The sequence below is a fragment of the Lissotriton helveticus genome, chromosome 4_1, assembly GCF_964261635.1.
Source record: "Lissotriton helveticus chromosome 4_1, aLisHel1.1, whole genome shotgun sequence".
NCBI lineage: Eukaryota > Metazoa > Chordata > Amphibia > Caudata > Salamandridae > Lissotriton > Lissotriton helveticus.
Window position 1 is genome coordinate 1355951975 of NC_136063.1, and position 14662 is coordinate 1355966636.

Below are 14662 nucleotides of genomic sequence, written 5' to 3' on the forward strand. Positions count from 1 at the left end.
AGCTGCTCACCACAAAGGCAAAGGTTTTCCAGTGGCAAAGAAGTTACTTCTTTCTCTCTGGAAGTGGGAAGCAGAGCTGCCTGCACCAGTGTGGGAAGGTCAGGATCAGTGGGCTGTAGGAGAAATTGTGAGGAGCAGACACATTGATATGTGATACAGAGTACAGGGCATGGTGCCCAGGACATGCATTGTCCCGATACTTCACCGCGTACCTCCCGCGTCCTGCAGTTGTCGCCTGAGCTCTTTTGTTTTGGACATTGGACAAAAAGTTGGTATTGCATGTGGGATGTGTGACTTACTGTCACAGTAACCTGGGCCCAGCACAACCAATCCTCTTGCCATGCATACCCCAAAGTCACACATGTGCCGTCTTCATAGTTGGACTGCAGAATCAAAAGTAGCCCTGGCAAAAATGCTAAAATCAGCCCACTCCCTTCATCTACGCGTGCAATCTCGCTCTTTCCATCCATCCATTCTCTGTTTCCTTCTCTTCTCTCACTTCTCTCTCTGTGATCTCTTTCTCTTCATCGTCCCCCTCCATCTCTCTCTTTCAAGATCTCCTTGCCCTTACTGAAATTAACCTTGGGGACATGAGCAAAATGAGAGGCACACCAGGAGCCACTCTGGGCTTTCAAGATTGACTTTCCAAAGGTCCATTCTCCTGTGGAAATGCCAAGTGAAATAAAAAGCCTTTCTGGCCCTGCTTATCTTATATACAAACTGAGTTGAAATAAAGGCTTAATTTGCATATGAAATGATTGAGCCACCCTGTGGACGGCTCAGGGAAAGATGTATGTAGTGTCCTGGTGGACACATTCTAGTGTTTGCCAACATACTAGTTTACCAGTCACTCCCCGAGGGCTGGCTTTACTACCACCCCTCATCCATCCAATACAGGTGTCACAAGTGATGTGGGCCTGTCAAGATAAGAACCAGAGCACTCAAGCTCGTGGTCAGTTTTATGTGCAGAAAGCATGTGTCTATTCCTTCATTTATTTAGTATGTGGGCCCAGGGCCCCCAACTTTACAATGGTGACTAGGCTGTTTGCCACCTGAGTGCCCTGGTGGGTATGAGGAGAGGCCGTGACAGGTGAGCAGAGCACTGTGGACCCTGTTGGCCACAGATGAATGACGTTACCACGCGATCAAAATGATCGCGGTACATCACAACGCAGCTTTTACAATGCAAGTCGTTACCACGTTCCAGTATTTTGCATCCCCCGCAGCGGCATCTCCAGTGCCCCTCAAAGCCTGTAGTGTCAGGGAGACTGCTGCATCCAACCAGAGGTGACTGCAGCATTATCTGGCAAGTGCTTGCTACACTGCAGGCCCAGATGGAGCAGACACTGCTTCAACCTGTCAGCTGCTCTGCCGCCTAGCTACTCTGAAGGGCTGGAAAGAGTGATTACCGGTTTCTGTGCTGCAAATGGTCAGAGAGACACTGTGCTCCCACCCCCCACCAGCCCATGTACCTGCAGTCCTGCAAGCAGCTTCCCACAGCACGAGGGAAGTCTTTAGCAGGCATAGATTGATGAGAAGAGGACTGGGGGCCGCACCAGCATGTGAGAAAGCACTGCACTGGCATTCCCAGCCACCAGCCGCGGGCCGTGGAGGGAGTTACGGTGGGGCAGGGAGGCGGGGCGGGGGAGGGGCAGGGTGGAGGGACCTAAAAACTGGCATATGGATAATTGTAGGTAAGTACACAATTTAATTAATAAAACGAAATTCGTAGCGCGCACAGCATCGCATTTTGCGATGCAGTGCGCGGTACGAAATTAGTTTTAATAATTAAATTGTGTACTTACCTGCAATTATCCATATGCCAGTTTTTAGGTCCCTCCACCCTGCCCCTCCCCCGCCCCGCCTCCCTGCCCCACCGTAACTCCCTCCACGGCCCGCGGCTGCCAGCCACACCTGTAGATACAGCACGCATTGGAGAGACTTGACCCGCATAATAAGGCAGACTGCTGAGGTATAGTGGGAGTGGCTGCATTGCTACCTGACAATGAACTGCTGCCACTGCATGGTGCATAAAAGGAGAAACTGGCTGAACTCGATCCCCTGTCAAGGATTTGATTAGTAGTGGCTGGAGAGGAGAGCCTCCCGGAGAAACCACAGGCTGGCCCTGAGCAGGGCAGGAGTCACAGCTGTAACACAGCCTGCCACTTCTTCGCAGTGAGTGGGGTCAGGCTCACACCGATGCCATCTGGTGGCAAACTGAAGCCACAGCAGGGGAGATGATCAGTAATCTCCTGCAACGTCCCTGTTCTTGCTGCCCCTTGAGCCCACAGACAGGAAGTAGTGAGATGTCCTACAACAGTATGAAGGGGCACCAGCTCCCCAGAGACAAAAGGGAAGCCGAGGCCTAGCGTGGCCTGATTGCAAGATGGAAAGCATCTATCAACTCAACTGCAATAGCACTGCCCCGCAGCGGGTCAGCGTCCATTCAGGGAGTGTCCTCCCCCCACTGACTTAAGACTGCATTCCACATCAGCCCATTACAGGCACACAGAGATGTGCATGCCGTCTATTGGCAGGCGGTACAAAAGGGGGTGGTGATGGACGGAGCATCTGAACCAATCAAACACTCACACCCAGTCAAAAGATCTGGGTTTGATCCATCACCGTTCTTTAGCCCACTCTGCCACCCAGTTCAGACATGGCTATATGCAAATCAGTCTGACCCTGTGCCTCATGGGAACAGTCCAGCCCGAACTACCAAGCCATGCCTTCCCTGGACCGGAAACAAGCTTCCGAGGACCGGTTTCTATTGGCAGGCAGGAACCACCACAAATGTAAGGAGACCTTTGCCTCCCATGGCGATTCCAAGTTGCACCCTGAATTCCTTGCCCAGGAGAAGAAAGGTATGGAAGAGGCAGCAGTGCAGATCCATCAAAGCAAACTTCCACTGCCATCCACAAAATGACTGATGCACCAGGAGAACATGTGTGACATGTGGCAGGATGCCACTCTACAAGCAAGAGTTATAAAAGAGAGAAGAGCTTGTGACCAGACTTGTCACACTGAAGGATTGGATGACCAGAGATGCGCAAGAACAAAAGATCACAGGGTGCGGAGACTGTGGACTTGTGCCACTACCGGAGAGTGCACCTACAGACACAAGCCTTCCACTAAGGTGGAGCGCTGTCCCTGGCAACAGCTCAGTGGGAGAACTAAATGTAAGCCACCAGCAAACACAAACTGCATCTCTGCCCCAGGTTTCCCAGTGTGACTGTCCATTCCCAGGCACTTTCTGCTTTGTGAGAGATGGCATACCTGCTAACAACCGCACATGTCCGAAAGAGAAGGCAGGCATTGAAAATCGAAGCGTTGCCTTACCCTGGGCTTGGGAGACGTTCCATGGGTGGTGCAGTGGGTTTGCCCATGCAACACCCATGGATTTTGAAACTTCCCCAGATTTCTGAGAACATGTAAACCTAGGGAAGCGCCAAAACCTTATGCCTCCTGAATTAAGGACTAACAAGTAGAAATAACTTAATTTCTCTTTTTTTTCCTCTTTCTATGTGTGCTGCATTGTGCAACACGCATAGGAAGAGGAAAATGCCTCTTAAGATTGTTTTTGTGTGGGAAGGTGCCACTTCCTGCACAAAAACAATCCTGCTGACAGAACAGGCCCCCTTGCACCATGGTGCAAGAGTGCCTGTATTGGCGCTAGGCTGCTGAAACAGTGCCAGCACAGCAGGAAAGAACAGGAATGCACCATATTGCATAAATATTGAGCATTCCTGTCCTTTCACTTTGGCGTAAGGCAGGCCACCAAGCCAACTTGGGCCCGTATTACAAAGGGTGCCTCAGGGGCGCAAGGGGTGTTTGTGCCCGATTTGTGCACCCCCGGGGCCCTTTGCTATTACAGTAGGGGCCGCAGACGCTTGTGGGGCCCCTTCTATAGTACCGATAGCTCTGGCTCACATAAAGCGCCAGCGATATCTGCAGAGGGTGTTTTCTCATGTGCATGGGGGTGTTCCCCAAGCAAATGAGGAATTCCCTTTGCCTCTGTGCCCGCGCCATATTACAGACGAGGGCTCAGAGGTAAAGAAGCTGTCAGGTCGGCCCACTGACAGTGTGCCACCTAAAAGGTAATGCACTGTCAGTGCGCCCACCCTGACGGCAGCCTGCTGGCGGGGGAAAGGGAGTCCCAGATATCCCCTTGCAGGTGGGTGCCGTCACTGACTGCACCGCCTGCAAGGGGACCTCTAATCTGCTTTAAAAGTGCAGATGGGTACCACCTGCACAGTGAAAACACAGCAGCTTCAAAGCAGCCGTTCTGTTTTCACAGGAATGCGTTGCCCCTGCCAAGGAGACAGAGTGAGTTTGCAGCTGCATTGTGGGTTGCGCAGTCCATGTAATAGTGTGCACTTTCCTTGTTTGTGCCTGGTGCACCTGTTTTAAGGTACGCAGGGCGCAAAACGGGAAGGTACACCCTTTAAGTGACGGCTTTAGTGCATAATGCTTGTATTAGACCCGCATACTTTAGGAATAGATTTCAGGACCAGGGAAACAAGACGTCTTTTTTACCCTTGGTTTATCTGTCGTATATCAATGAGAGTCTTTAATTACAAACTAAGCCATGACATTCTGTTCCTACAATTTGTATTTTTCTTTGCACATAATTGAAAAAACAAAATAACAGCTGGAACTATATGATTTCTCTTACAAGATTAATGTTCAAACTTGACCAATTTAATTTTAAAAGGAGTAACGATGACACAATAGCTACCTTTTATCTTTTTTAAATTAATTGTAACATTTGTAATACACAATCTACGAGCTGCGTGATATTTCACACCAATTTCATATTTTACATAAGCAAAATAATTAATATGAACAACATTCAAAACAGAACAGATTTTAATGGTCTCGCAGTGTTTTAATTATAAGTAAACGACTCCACAATATCGTAGACTTCTTGTTCACAATGAAAACAAATCAACATCATGGAAGCAAGCCTATTGAAAATATTACCCTCAACCAGACTTAGGCAGCGACATATTTATTTCATGAATAAAGTGAAGTCGTTGGCTTAAACTTAATGATGGTCGGAGCAAAATAAGATATTAAAAAGAGAACGAGTAGTAAATAGTCGATCTTCAGACTCACAGTGTTGGCCTCTCCCGCCTTTCAAGATAGATTGCCCTCCCACGCTCCTGACATTTTCAGTTCCCCGCCAATCCACTGTGCTACTTGTCGACATATAGCACCGCGGAGTAAATGGGGAAAGGCAAGGCATTCAACACCCATGGTTTAGTTAATATGGGGGGAGACTATGGGAATATGACGGACATTTCAATACTGTCTCAAATGGTAAAAGGACCAGTTATACACTGTTCCCACGAGGCATAAGATCCACACCGAAGAGGAAGGTAACACATCTTGGTGGATTCCAGGGGCCTCATTTATGAGGCCGTGCGTCACTTTTACGCCACCGGTGCGTCACTTTTTGTGACGCATCCGCAGCGTAAAACATGCCTCCTGTTGCGCACTATTTACAAAGTGATGCATCTAAGCAGATGCGTCACTTTGTAAACCCCTGCGCTACATTATACCTGCGTCAGGTATAATGTATGCAGAGGGGGCGTTCCCCCGCAAAAAGCCTCATAATAGTGACGCAGTGAAATCTATGAGATTTCACTGCGTCACTTTTAGGAAGCTGTTGCGTCAAAATCTTGCGCCTGCCTCACAGCAGGCGTAAGACTGACGCAAGCCCTTTCACATGGGGCTTTCCCCATGTGAAAGGACGCATTGCTGGAGTTGCATCACTTTTGTGTCACACTCCAGCAATGCGTCACTTTTGCGATTACAGATACGTCAGAAATACTGACGTATCTGTAAGTCCTTGCGCAATGATGCGTCATATTGTAAATATGATGCATCATTGGGGTCGCAAGGAGGTCGCAATGAAAAGTGACGCATCGCTGTTTTCTCGCAGCGATGCGTCACTTTTCATAAATGAGGCCCCCGGAATTTGGCACGTAGTCAGTTTACGTACACGAGGGCAGATCTTTAAGCCCCTTGTGCCACTTTTGCGTCATTTTTTACATGGAAAAAGCAACGCAAAAGTGGCGCAAGGATCTTGTAAATCTGCTCCATTATGGGCAAATTAGTATAATGAGACAAATAATTGTCATTTTAGGCTCACATTCTCATAGTAGGAAAGAGCAGCCCTAAAGGAATCATGGCCAGTTGGAATTTACAATTTGATGATGGAGCCATGCTCCCTATGGCGCATAAGAGACTCTGAGGTTCAGGTCCACACCAGCTGCAGCATGAACACAGGTGACTCTGCCTCCTATCCTGCGGGTGCTGAACAGGCCCCCTAAGGCAAAGAGCACATATGTTGACATTTGTGCATTTTGTGTGGCATTGGAAAGACAATCATTAACAGGAAACACACGTACCTGAGAAACAGGCAGATGGTCTTAAATAAGAATTCTATCTCCAGATGGAGACAGAAAAAAAAGGAAGAGGAGGCTGCAAGATTCCACATCATTGATGAAGTATTGGAGATGAAGAAAGTTTTTAAGGGAAAGGCCTGTCTCTGTTTGAAAGGTAAGGGCGTTTAATGTCTCCTGAGTTAGGTAAGACAATTCCTGATTGGGAATGCGGGTCTTGGGTAGTTTTATGTGAGGTGAGAGAATGATTGAGAAAGGTCCCATTATTCTATTTACAATAAAGAAACACGCATTTGCAATGCGATAGGTCTCGCAGTTGCGAAATTTTGACCCAATGGCATTGTATAGGGCAATGCCATTTATTTGCGTTTAAAAAACACCTGGAGGCATTGTCGTTTGTTTACAATACCAATAGCCCAGAGTTTCTAAAATGCGAGACCTATTGCATTGCAAATTCTTGTATTTTTTGCTCCCAAATATTGCTGCCTGCTGCCCACTAGTAAATACTTTGTAATGCCATTTGCAATGCAAGCATTGGGGAAGTTAATAAGACAGAAGGTGGACATCTTGGAATAGCATTTTTCACTTAATTAACTTTTTTATCTTGTTGTTGTTGTAGTGGTACAAGATGGCTATCACATTGCATTTAAACGGGGCATCTGGTTGCAGCGTGACTGTCATCTTTGATAGGTAGAACATAATCAAGTATAACAGATCATTCGAAGATGACCTCTGCAAAGGCTTGCACTGCAATAATACAAACACTGACAAAGACATGCCTGTGACCTGTGTGCGTCAGTCATCCATACTTGCTATTTCCAGGTTGCACTGAAGAGCCTTGATATAGGGGAACACGAGAATGGTGGGAAAACAATGTAGTTCCAGCCAAGAAAACAGAGTGAACAATGGCGGAGGTGGTGGGAAAGGGGCTGCAAGAGAGCATGAAGCATCAGGGAGTAAAGAGCGACTGTGGATGGCAGGAAGGAACAGAGTAGTGGAAAGGTGGGTGGGGTGAGGAGGTCATAGCCAATGCCTTTAATGAGCAGGTACTGCCAGCCGCGGCCCGTGGAGGGAGCTCCGGTAGGGGAGAAAGGCGGGGCAGAGGAGGGGCTGGGTGGGAGGTGCTAAAAACCGCAATATGGGTAATTGGAGGTAAGTAAACAATTTAATAAATAAAACGAATTTCGTAGCGCACCCTGCATCGCCCTCCACGGGCCGCGGCTGGGTATTGCCCGGAACGGAGTACCTGCAATACTTTCATTTGAAAGAAAGAGCACCAGAACTTCTCAGCACTGCTACAATACATTTAATTGAAGAATACCAACACTTGTTAGGAGGAAACACATACTTACTACCTGGGCTTATCTATTTCCATTCAAAGCATTATCTGAGAGCAACAGGGAGAGAGGAGCGATGGAAGGAAGCAACAGGATGAGGGGAGGGCGGGTGGAGAGAGTGGGATGGCGCCGTGGGAATGAAGAATGATGGCGAGCATCATGCCATAGCGTGCCATGGAAAGACAGCATAATAAAATAGTCCCTAATGCATTGCAGCCTAAGTAGTCAATACTAGGCAGAAGGACACATAATAAAGCCAACAGCATGTGGTGAGAAAACCAATTGCCTTCTGTCTGATCCATGATGTGAATGGTTTAAGTGGGTCAACCCTAATACCACCATCTTATTTTATGTAAGGTATTGGAAACAATAGGTCTACCAGGATATCTAAAACAATGTGTGTGCTTGTGTGTGTGTGTGTGTGTGTGTGTTACTGCTCCAATGAGGGAGTGTGTACAGGTTTGAATGGTGGTCGAAGTACCTATTTGTGAAATGTTATGAGGGTCATTGTAGTACTATTCTTAGAAATTGCAAATCTGGAGTAAATAAGAGCAAAACAAATGTCCCTGATGGATCTCTTCAAAAACCTCATCATTTATTTTCTGACGCTTGTGTATTCTCAACGGTAAGGTTTGTGACTAGCAGGGAGTTGTGCCTAACATGTACATGTCATGTTTGTAGCTCCTTATAATATGCGCCAATTTCCATTTCGAGTAGAGCCACGGGCCTCTCACCTCCACCTGGCACCTGCTGTCACTGCCATTGCCCCTCATTATAGAGCGCTGGAATTGCAACTCTCCCAAAGGCCACGCTGCAAGGCCAACCATGACTGCCCATGGCAGTCTCTAATGAGACGCCTGCAGTCTGACAGACCATTGCCTCCCACTTGCGCACCGGAGGAAATGTTTACTTCAAACACCTTACAAAGCAGAGATTTAGATGAAAGCAAGGCATCGGCCATGTGAGGTGTGCAGACGCCATGTGTGATATACAGTGTTTTTGCCGCTCTCTTGAAGCTCTATTACTATGGGAACTTAGCACAATGATTTATGTATGAGTGTCAAGAATATGCTTTTACGCCTCTGCCACTCACTGTTTGTGCTTTCACGACTGCTGTTAATACTAACATCTGAGAATTTCCTTGTGGTAATCTCCTTAATTGGTAGCTGATAATGCACAGTACTGTCTGCCTTTCAGACATCATTGAAGCTATATAAAATACGGTAAAGTCAAAATATCGAGTAAAAAATATCGAATGGACATAATATCGAGTTTAAAATATAGAATGGACAAAATATCGAATGGACAGAATATAGACATAAAAAATATTGTTTTTAAGGTAAGTAATTTAATAACTAATGTTAAAAATATAGAAAGTTAAAAAATCGAAGTATATAATATAGGTTATTAAAATTATCGAATTTTTTATGATATCGAATTTTTTATAGTGTTTTTAATGTATTATATGTGTGAAAAGTGTGTACTTATGTTATTATTTATTTTAATTAATGAATTTAGTTTTTTTAATTTTTGCGCAATTTAATTCTGTAGCGGGTTGTGGGTTTATAGGGGAATAGGATGGGAAGTAATTTAATTATAATTAATTAAATATGTAAATTTATTTATTGGTATTTTTTTTTAATTAATTGTTAACTAATTTTTTATGGGTAATTAATTAAATTGTCATTGCCAATTAAATTTATTTAATTTATTAATTGCAAATTATGTAAAGTTTTCTAATTCATTTTCTGTAGTGGGTTGTGGGTTTATAGGGGAATAGGGTGGGGAGTAATTTATTTATAATTAAATAAATAATTCAATTTATTTAGTTGTATTTATTTAGAATTAATTGTTAATTAATTTTTAATTGTTAATTAATTAATTGTTAATTTGTAATTGATTTGTATTAATAGGTAACTAATTGTAATAATTAATTTTAATTTGTAATTTTAATTGATTAATTATTATAATATATTAAATTGGTAATGACTTTTAATTAATTTTTTATAGATATTAATTTACATTTTTTTAAATAATATATGAAGTATTTACTTTCCCTACTGTTGCACTCTCTGGAGTGGGAATAGTAATTTTTACACCTACGCTATCCAACGCTTTCCCTACTGTTGCACTCTTTGGAGTGGGAATAGTAATTTTAACCCCTACGCTATCCAAGGCTTTCCCTACTGTTGCACTCTTTGGAGTGGGAATAGTAATTTTTACCCCTACGCTATCCAACGCTTTTCCTACTGTTGCACTTATTGGAGTGGGAATAGTAATTTTAACACTCTTGCTATGCTACGGTAATAATATTGTATATCTTTTAATAATATTATGTTAATATATATATATATATGTTTTAACAAACACAATTGTATTATTTTTTTTATAACTTAAATTAATTATTTAATAATTTTAAGGTTAGTTAAGTATTTTTAAGTATATTTTAGTTATTTATTTTTAATATTTTTTTAATTTTACATTAATTTTAATAAATTCGATATTTTTATAAAGTACATATTTTTAAACGATATTTTTGATTCAACATTTTTGTACTTACCTGTTTGTAGATAGGACTTCGATATTTTTGTAGTCGATATTTTAAATGCCTATATTTTTGTAGACGATATTATGTCTGTGATCCATAAAATACCTATAACATCACACAACGTACGATAATACAGTGCCTATCGCCCCTTTTAACACTAACTTCTAGGGGCTATGCTGGCACTGACTACATAATGACAATAATATACAAGAAAATAAGCAAGGATTTTTTCAGCATCTTATGGTGTGTAACAGTCGCACTCTCTCAGCAATGTGCGTGAGGATGTCAGCCTGAACTGAGCCAAAACAGGTACTGCAATCAAAAAACAAGCGCTTGGGTCCACACTACTTTCTTTAGACTGGTTTAGTCTAAACACAGGTGTATGGCTGCTATTAAAGTGAAAGCGCAGAATGGAGAGCTTTTTCAAATAAAAAACATTTGTTTCTCATCGATAAACAAATAGTTTTTTAAATAAAAGTGCCCCATACTTCGCTTTCACTTTAATAGCAGCTACGCACCTTTGTTTAGACGATCCCAGTCTAAAGAAATTAGCAGAGGCCACCATTAAAGTGAAAGCGCGGAATGGGGCGCTTGTTAAAAACAAAAATAGTCCATAAATAAGTCCTACAGCATGGGTACTCACAAACTTTCTCTCGGGGGCCAAATTTACAGTGTGGTTTGTGGCCGAGGGCCGCACCGGTGGGGGCGGGGTCAGAGGGGGAGGGGGAGGGGCTAAAACAAAAAGTAAACTTGTGACCATGAGGTTGCACACAGGTCCCTGCAGCAGATGCCTTCATCCACTGAGCCACCAGACCCAGCATACATACATCTCTCTCTCCCTCCTGCCCTCCCTCTCCATCTCTCTCTCTCCCTCCTGTCCTCCCTCTCCCTCCTGCCCTCCCTCTCCCTCTCCCTCCTGCCCTCCCTCCTGCCCTCTCTCTCCCTCCTGCCCTCCCTCTCCCTCCTGCCCTCCCTGTCCCTCCTGCCCTCTCTCTCCCTCCTGCCCTCTCTCTCCCTCCTGCCCTCCCTCTCCCTCCTGCCCTCCCTCTCCCGCCCTCCTGCTCTCTCTCTCCCTCTCGCTCTCCCTCCTGCCCTCCATCCTGCCCTCTCTCTCCCTCCTGCCCTCCCTCCTGCCCTATCTCTCCCTTCCTCTCCCTCCTGCCCTCCCTCTCCCTCCTGCCCTCCCTCTCCCTCTTGCCCTCTCTTTCCCTCCTGCCCTCTCTCTCCCTCCCTCTCCTTCCTGCCCTTGCTCTCCCTCCTGCCCTCCCTCTCCCGCCCTCCCTCCCTCCTGCCCTCTCTCTCCCTCTCTCTCCTTCTGCCCTCTCTCTCCCTCCTGCCCTCTCTCTCCTTCCCTCCCCCTCCCTCTCCCTCCTGCCCTCTCTCTCCCTCCTGCCCTCCCTCTCGCTCTCCCTCCTGCCCTCCCTCACCCTCCTGCCCTCCATCTCCCTCCTGCCCTCCATCTCCCTCCTGCCCTCCCTCTCCCTCCTGCCCTCTCTCTCCCTCCTGCCCTCCCTCTCCCTCCTGCCCTCTCCCACCTGCCCTCCATCTCCCTCCTGCCCTCCATCTCCCTCCTGCCGTTCCTCTCCCTCCTGCCCTCCCTCTCCCGCCCTCCCTCCCTCCTGCCCTCTCTCTCCCTCTCTCTCCCTCCTGCCCTCTCTCTCCCTCCTGCCCTCTCTCTCCTTCCCTCTCCCTCCCTCTCCCTCCTGCCCTCTCTCTCCCTCCTGCCCTCCCTCTCCCTCCTGCCCTCCATCTCCCTCCTGCCCTCCATCTCCCTCCTGCCCTCTCTCTCCCTCCTGCCCTCCCTCTCCTGCCCTCTCCCTCCTGCCCTCCATCTCCCTCCTGCCCTCCATCTCCCTCCTGCCCTCCCTCTCCCTCCTGCCCTCTCTCTCCCTCCTGCCCTCCCTCTCCCTCCTGCCCTCCCTCTCCCGCCCTCCCTCCCTCCTGCCCTCCCTCTCTCTCTCTCTCCCTCCTGCCCTCCCTCTCCCTCCTGCCCTCCCTCTCCCGCCCTCCCTCCCTCCTGCCCTCCCTCTCCCTCCTGCCCTCCCTCTCCCTCCTGTCCTCCCTCCTGCCCTCTCGCCCTCCCTCTCCCTCCTGCCCTCCCTCTCCCTCTCTCTCTCCCTCCTGCCCTCCATCCTGCCCTCTCTCTCCCTCCTGCCCTCCCTCTCCCGCCCTCCCTCCCTCCTGCCCTCCCTCTCTCTCCCTCCTGCCCTCCCTCTCCCGCCCTCCCTCCCTCGTGCCCTCCCTCTCCCTCCTGCCCTCCCTCTCCCTCCTGTCCTCTCTCTCCCTCCTGCCCTCCCTCCTGCCCTCTCTCGCCCTCCCTCTCCCTCCTGCCCTCCCTCCTGCCCTCTCTCTCCCTCTCTCTCTCCCTCCTGCCATCCATCCTGCCCTCTCTCTCCCTCCTGCCCTCCCTCTCCCGCCCGCCCTCCCTCCTGCCCTCTCTCTCCCTCTCTCTCCCTCCTGCCCTCCTTCCTGCCCTCTCTCTCCCTCCTGCCCTCCCTCTCCCGCCCTCCCTCCCTCCTGCCCTCTCTCCCTCTCTCTCCCTCCTGCCCTCCTTCCTGCCCTCTCTCTCCCTCCTGTCCTCCCTCTCTCTCTCCTGCCCTCCATCCTGCCCTCCCTCTCTCTCTCAACTTTACAGTGTGGTTTGTGGCCGAGGGTCGCACCGGTGGGGGCGGGGTCAGAGGGGGAGGGGGCGGGGCTAAAACAAAAAGAAAACTTGTGACCATGAGGTTGCACACAGGTCCCTGCAGCAGATGCCTTCATCCACTGAGCCACCAGACCCAGCATACATACATCTCTCTCTCCCTCCTGCCCTCCCTCTCCATCTCTCTCTCTCCCTCCCGTCCTCCCTCTCCCTCCTGCCCTCCCTCTCCCTCCCCTCCTGCCCTCCCTCCTGCCCTCTCTCTCCCTCCTGCCCTCCCTCTCCCTCCTGCCCTCCCTGTCCCTCCTGCCCTCTCTCTCCCTCCTGCCCTCTCTCTCCCTCCTGCCCTCCCTCTCCCTCCTGCCCTCCCTCTCCCTCCTGCCCTCCCTCTCCCTCCTGCCCTCCCTCTCCCGCCCTCCTGCTCTCTCTCTCCCTCTCGCTCTCCCTCCTGCCCTCCATCCTGCCCTCTCTCTCCCTCCTGCCCTCCCTCCTGCCCTATCTCTCCCTTCCTCTCCCTCCTGCCCTCCCTCTCCCTCCTGCCCTCCCTCTCCCTCTTGCCCTCTCTCTCCCTCCTGCCCTCTCTCTCCCTCCCTCTCCCTCCTGCCCTTGCTCTCCCTCCTGCCCTCCCTCTCCCGCCCTCCTCCCTCCTGCCCTCTCTCTCCCTCTCTCTCCTTCTGCCCTCTCTCTCCCTCCTGCCCTCTCTCTCCTTCCCTCTCCCTCCCTCTCCCTCCTGCCCTCTCTCTCCCTCCTGCCCTCCCTCTCGCTCTCCCTCCTGCCCTCCCTCACCCTCCTGCCCTCCATCTCCCTCCTGCCCTCCATCTCCCTCCTGCCCTCCCTCTCCCTCCTGCCCTCTCTCTCCCTCCTGCCCTCCCTCTCCCTCCTGCCCTCTCCCACCTGCCCTCCATCTCCCTCCTGCCCTCCATCTCCCTCCTGCCCTTCCTCTCCCTCCTGCCCTCCCTCTCCCGCCCTCCCTCCCTCCTGCCCTCTCTCTCCCTCTCTCTCCCTCCTGCCCTCTCTCTCCCTCCTGCCCTCTCTCTCCTTCCCTCTCCCTCCCTCTCCCTCCTGCCCTCCCTCTCTCTCTCCCTCCTGCCCTCCCTCTCCCTCCTGCCTTCCCTCTCCCTCCTGCCCTCCATCTCCCTCCTGCCCTCTCTCTCCCTCCTGCCCTCCCTCTCCTGCCCTCTCCCTCCTGCCCTCCATCTCCCTCCTGCCCTCCATCTCCCTCCTGCCCTCCCTCTCCCTCCTGCCCTCCCTCTCCCTCCTGCCCTCTCTCTCCCTCCTGCCCTCCCTCTCCCTCCTGCCCTCGCTCTCTCTCCTGCCCTCCCTCTCCCGCCCTCCCTCCCTCCTGCCCTCCCTCTCTCTCTCCCTCCTGCCCTCCCTCTCCCTCCTGCCCTCCCTCTCCCGCCCTCCCCTCCCTCCTGCCCTCCCTCTCCCTCCTGCCCTCCCTCTCCCTCCTGTCCTCCCTCTCCCTCCTGCCCTCCCTCCTGCCCTCTCTCGCCCTCCCTCTCCCCCCTGCCCTCCCTCCTGCCCTCTCTCTCCCTCTCTCTCTCCCTCCTGCCCTCCATCCTGCCCTCTCTCTCCCTCCTGCCCTCCCTCTCCCGCCCTCCCTCCCTCCTGCCCTCCCTCTCTCTCCTCCCTCCTGCCCTCCCTCTCCCTCCTGCCCTCCCTCTCCCGCCCTCCCTCCCTCGTGCCCTCCCTCTCCCTCCTGCCCTCCCTCTCCCTCCTGTCCTCT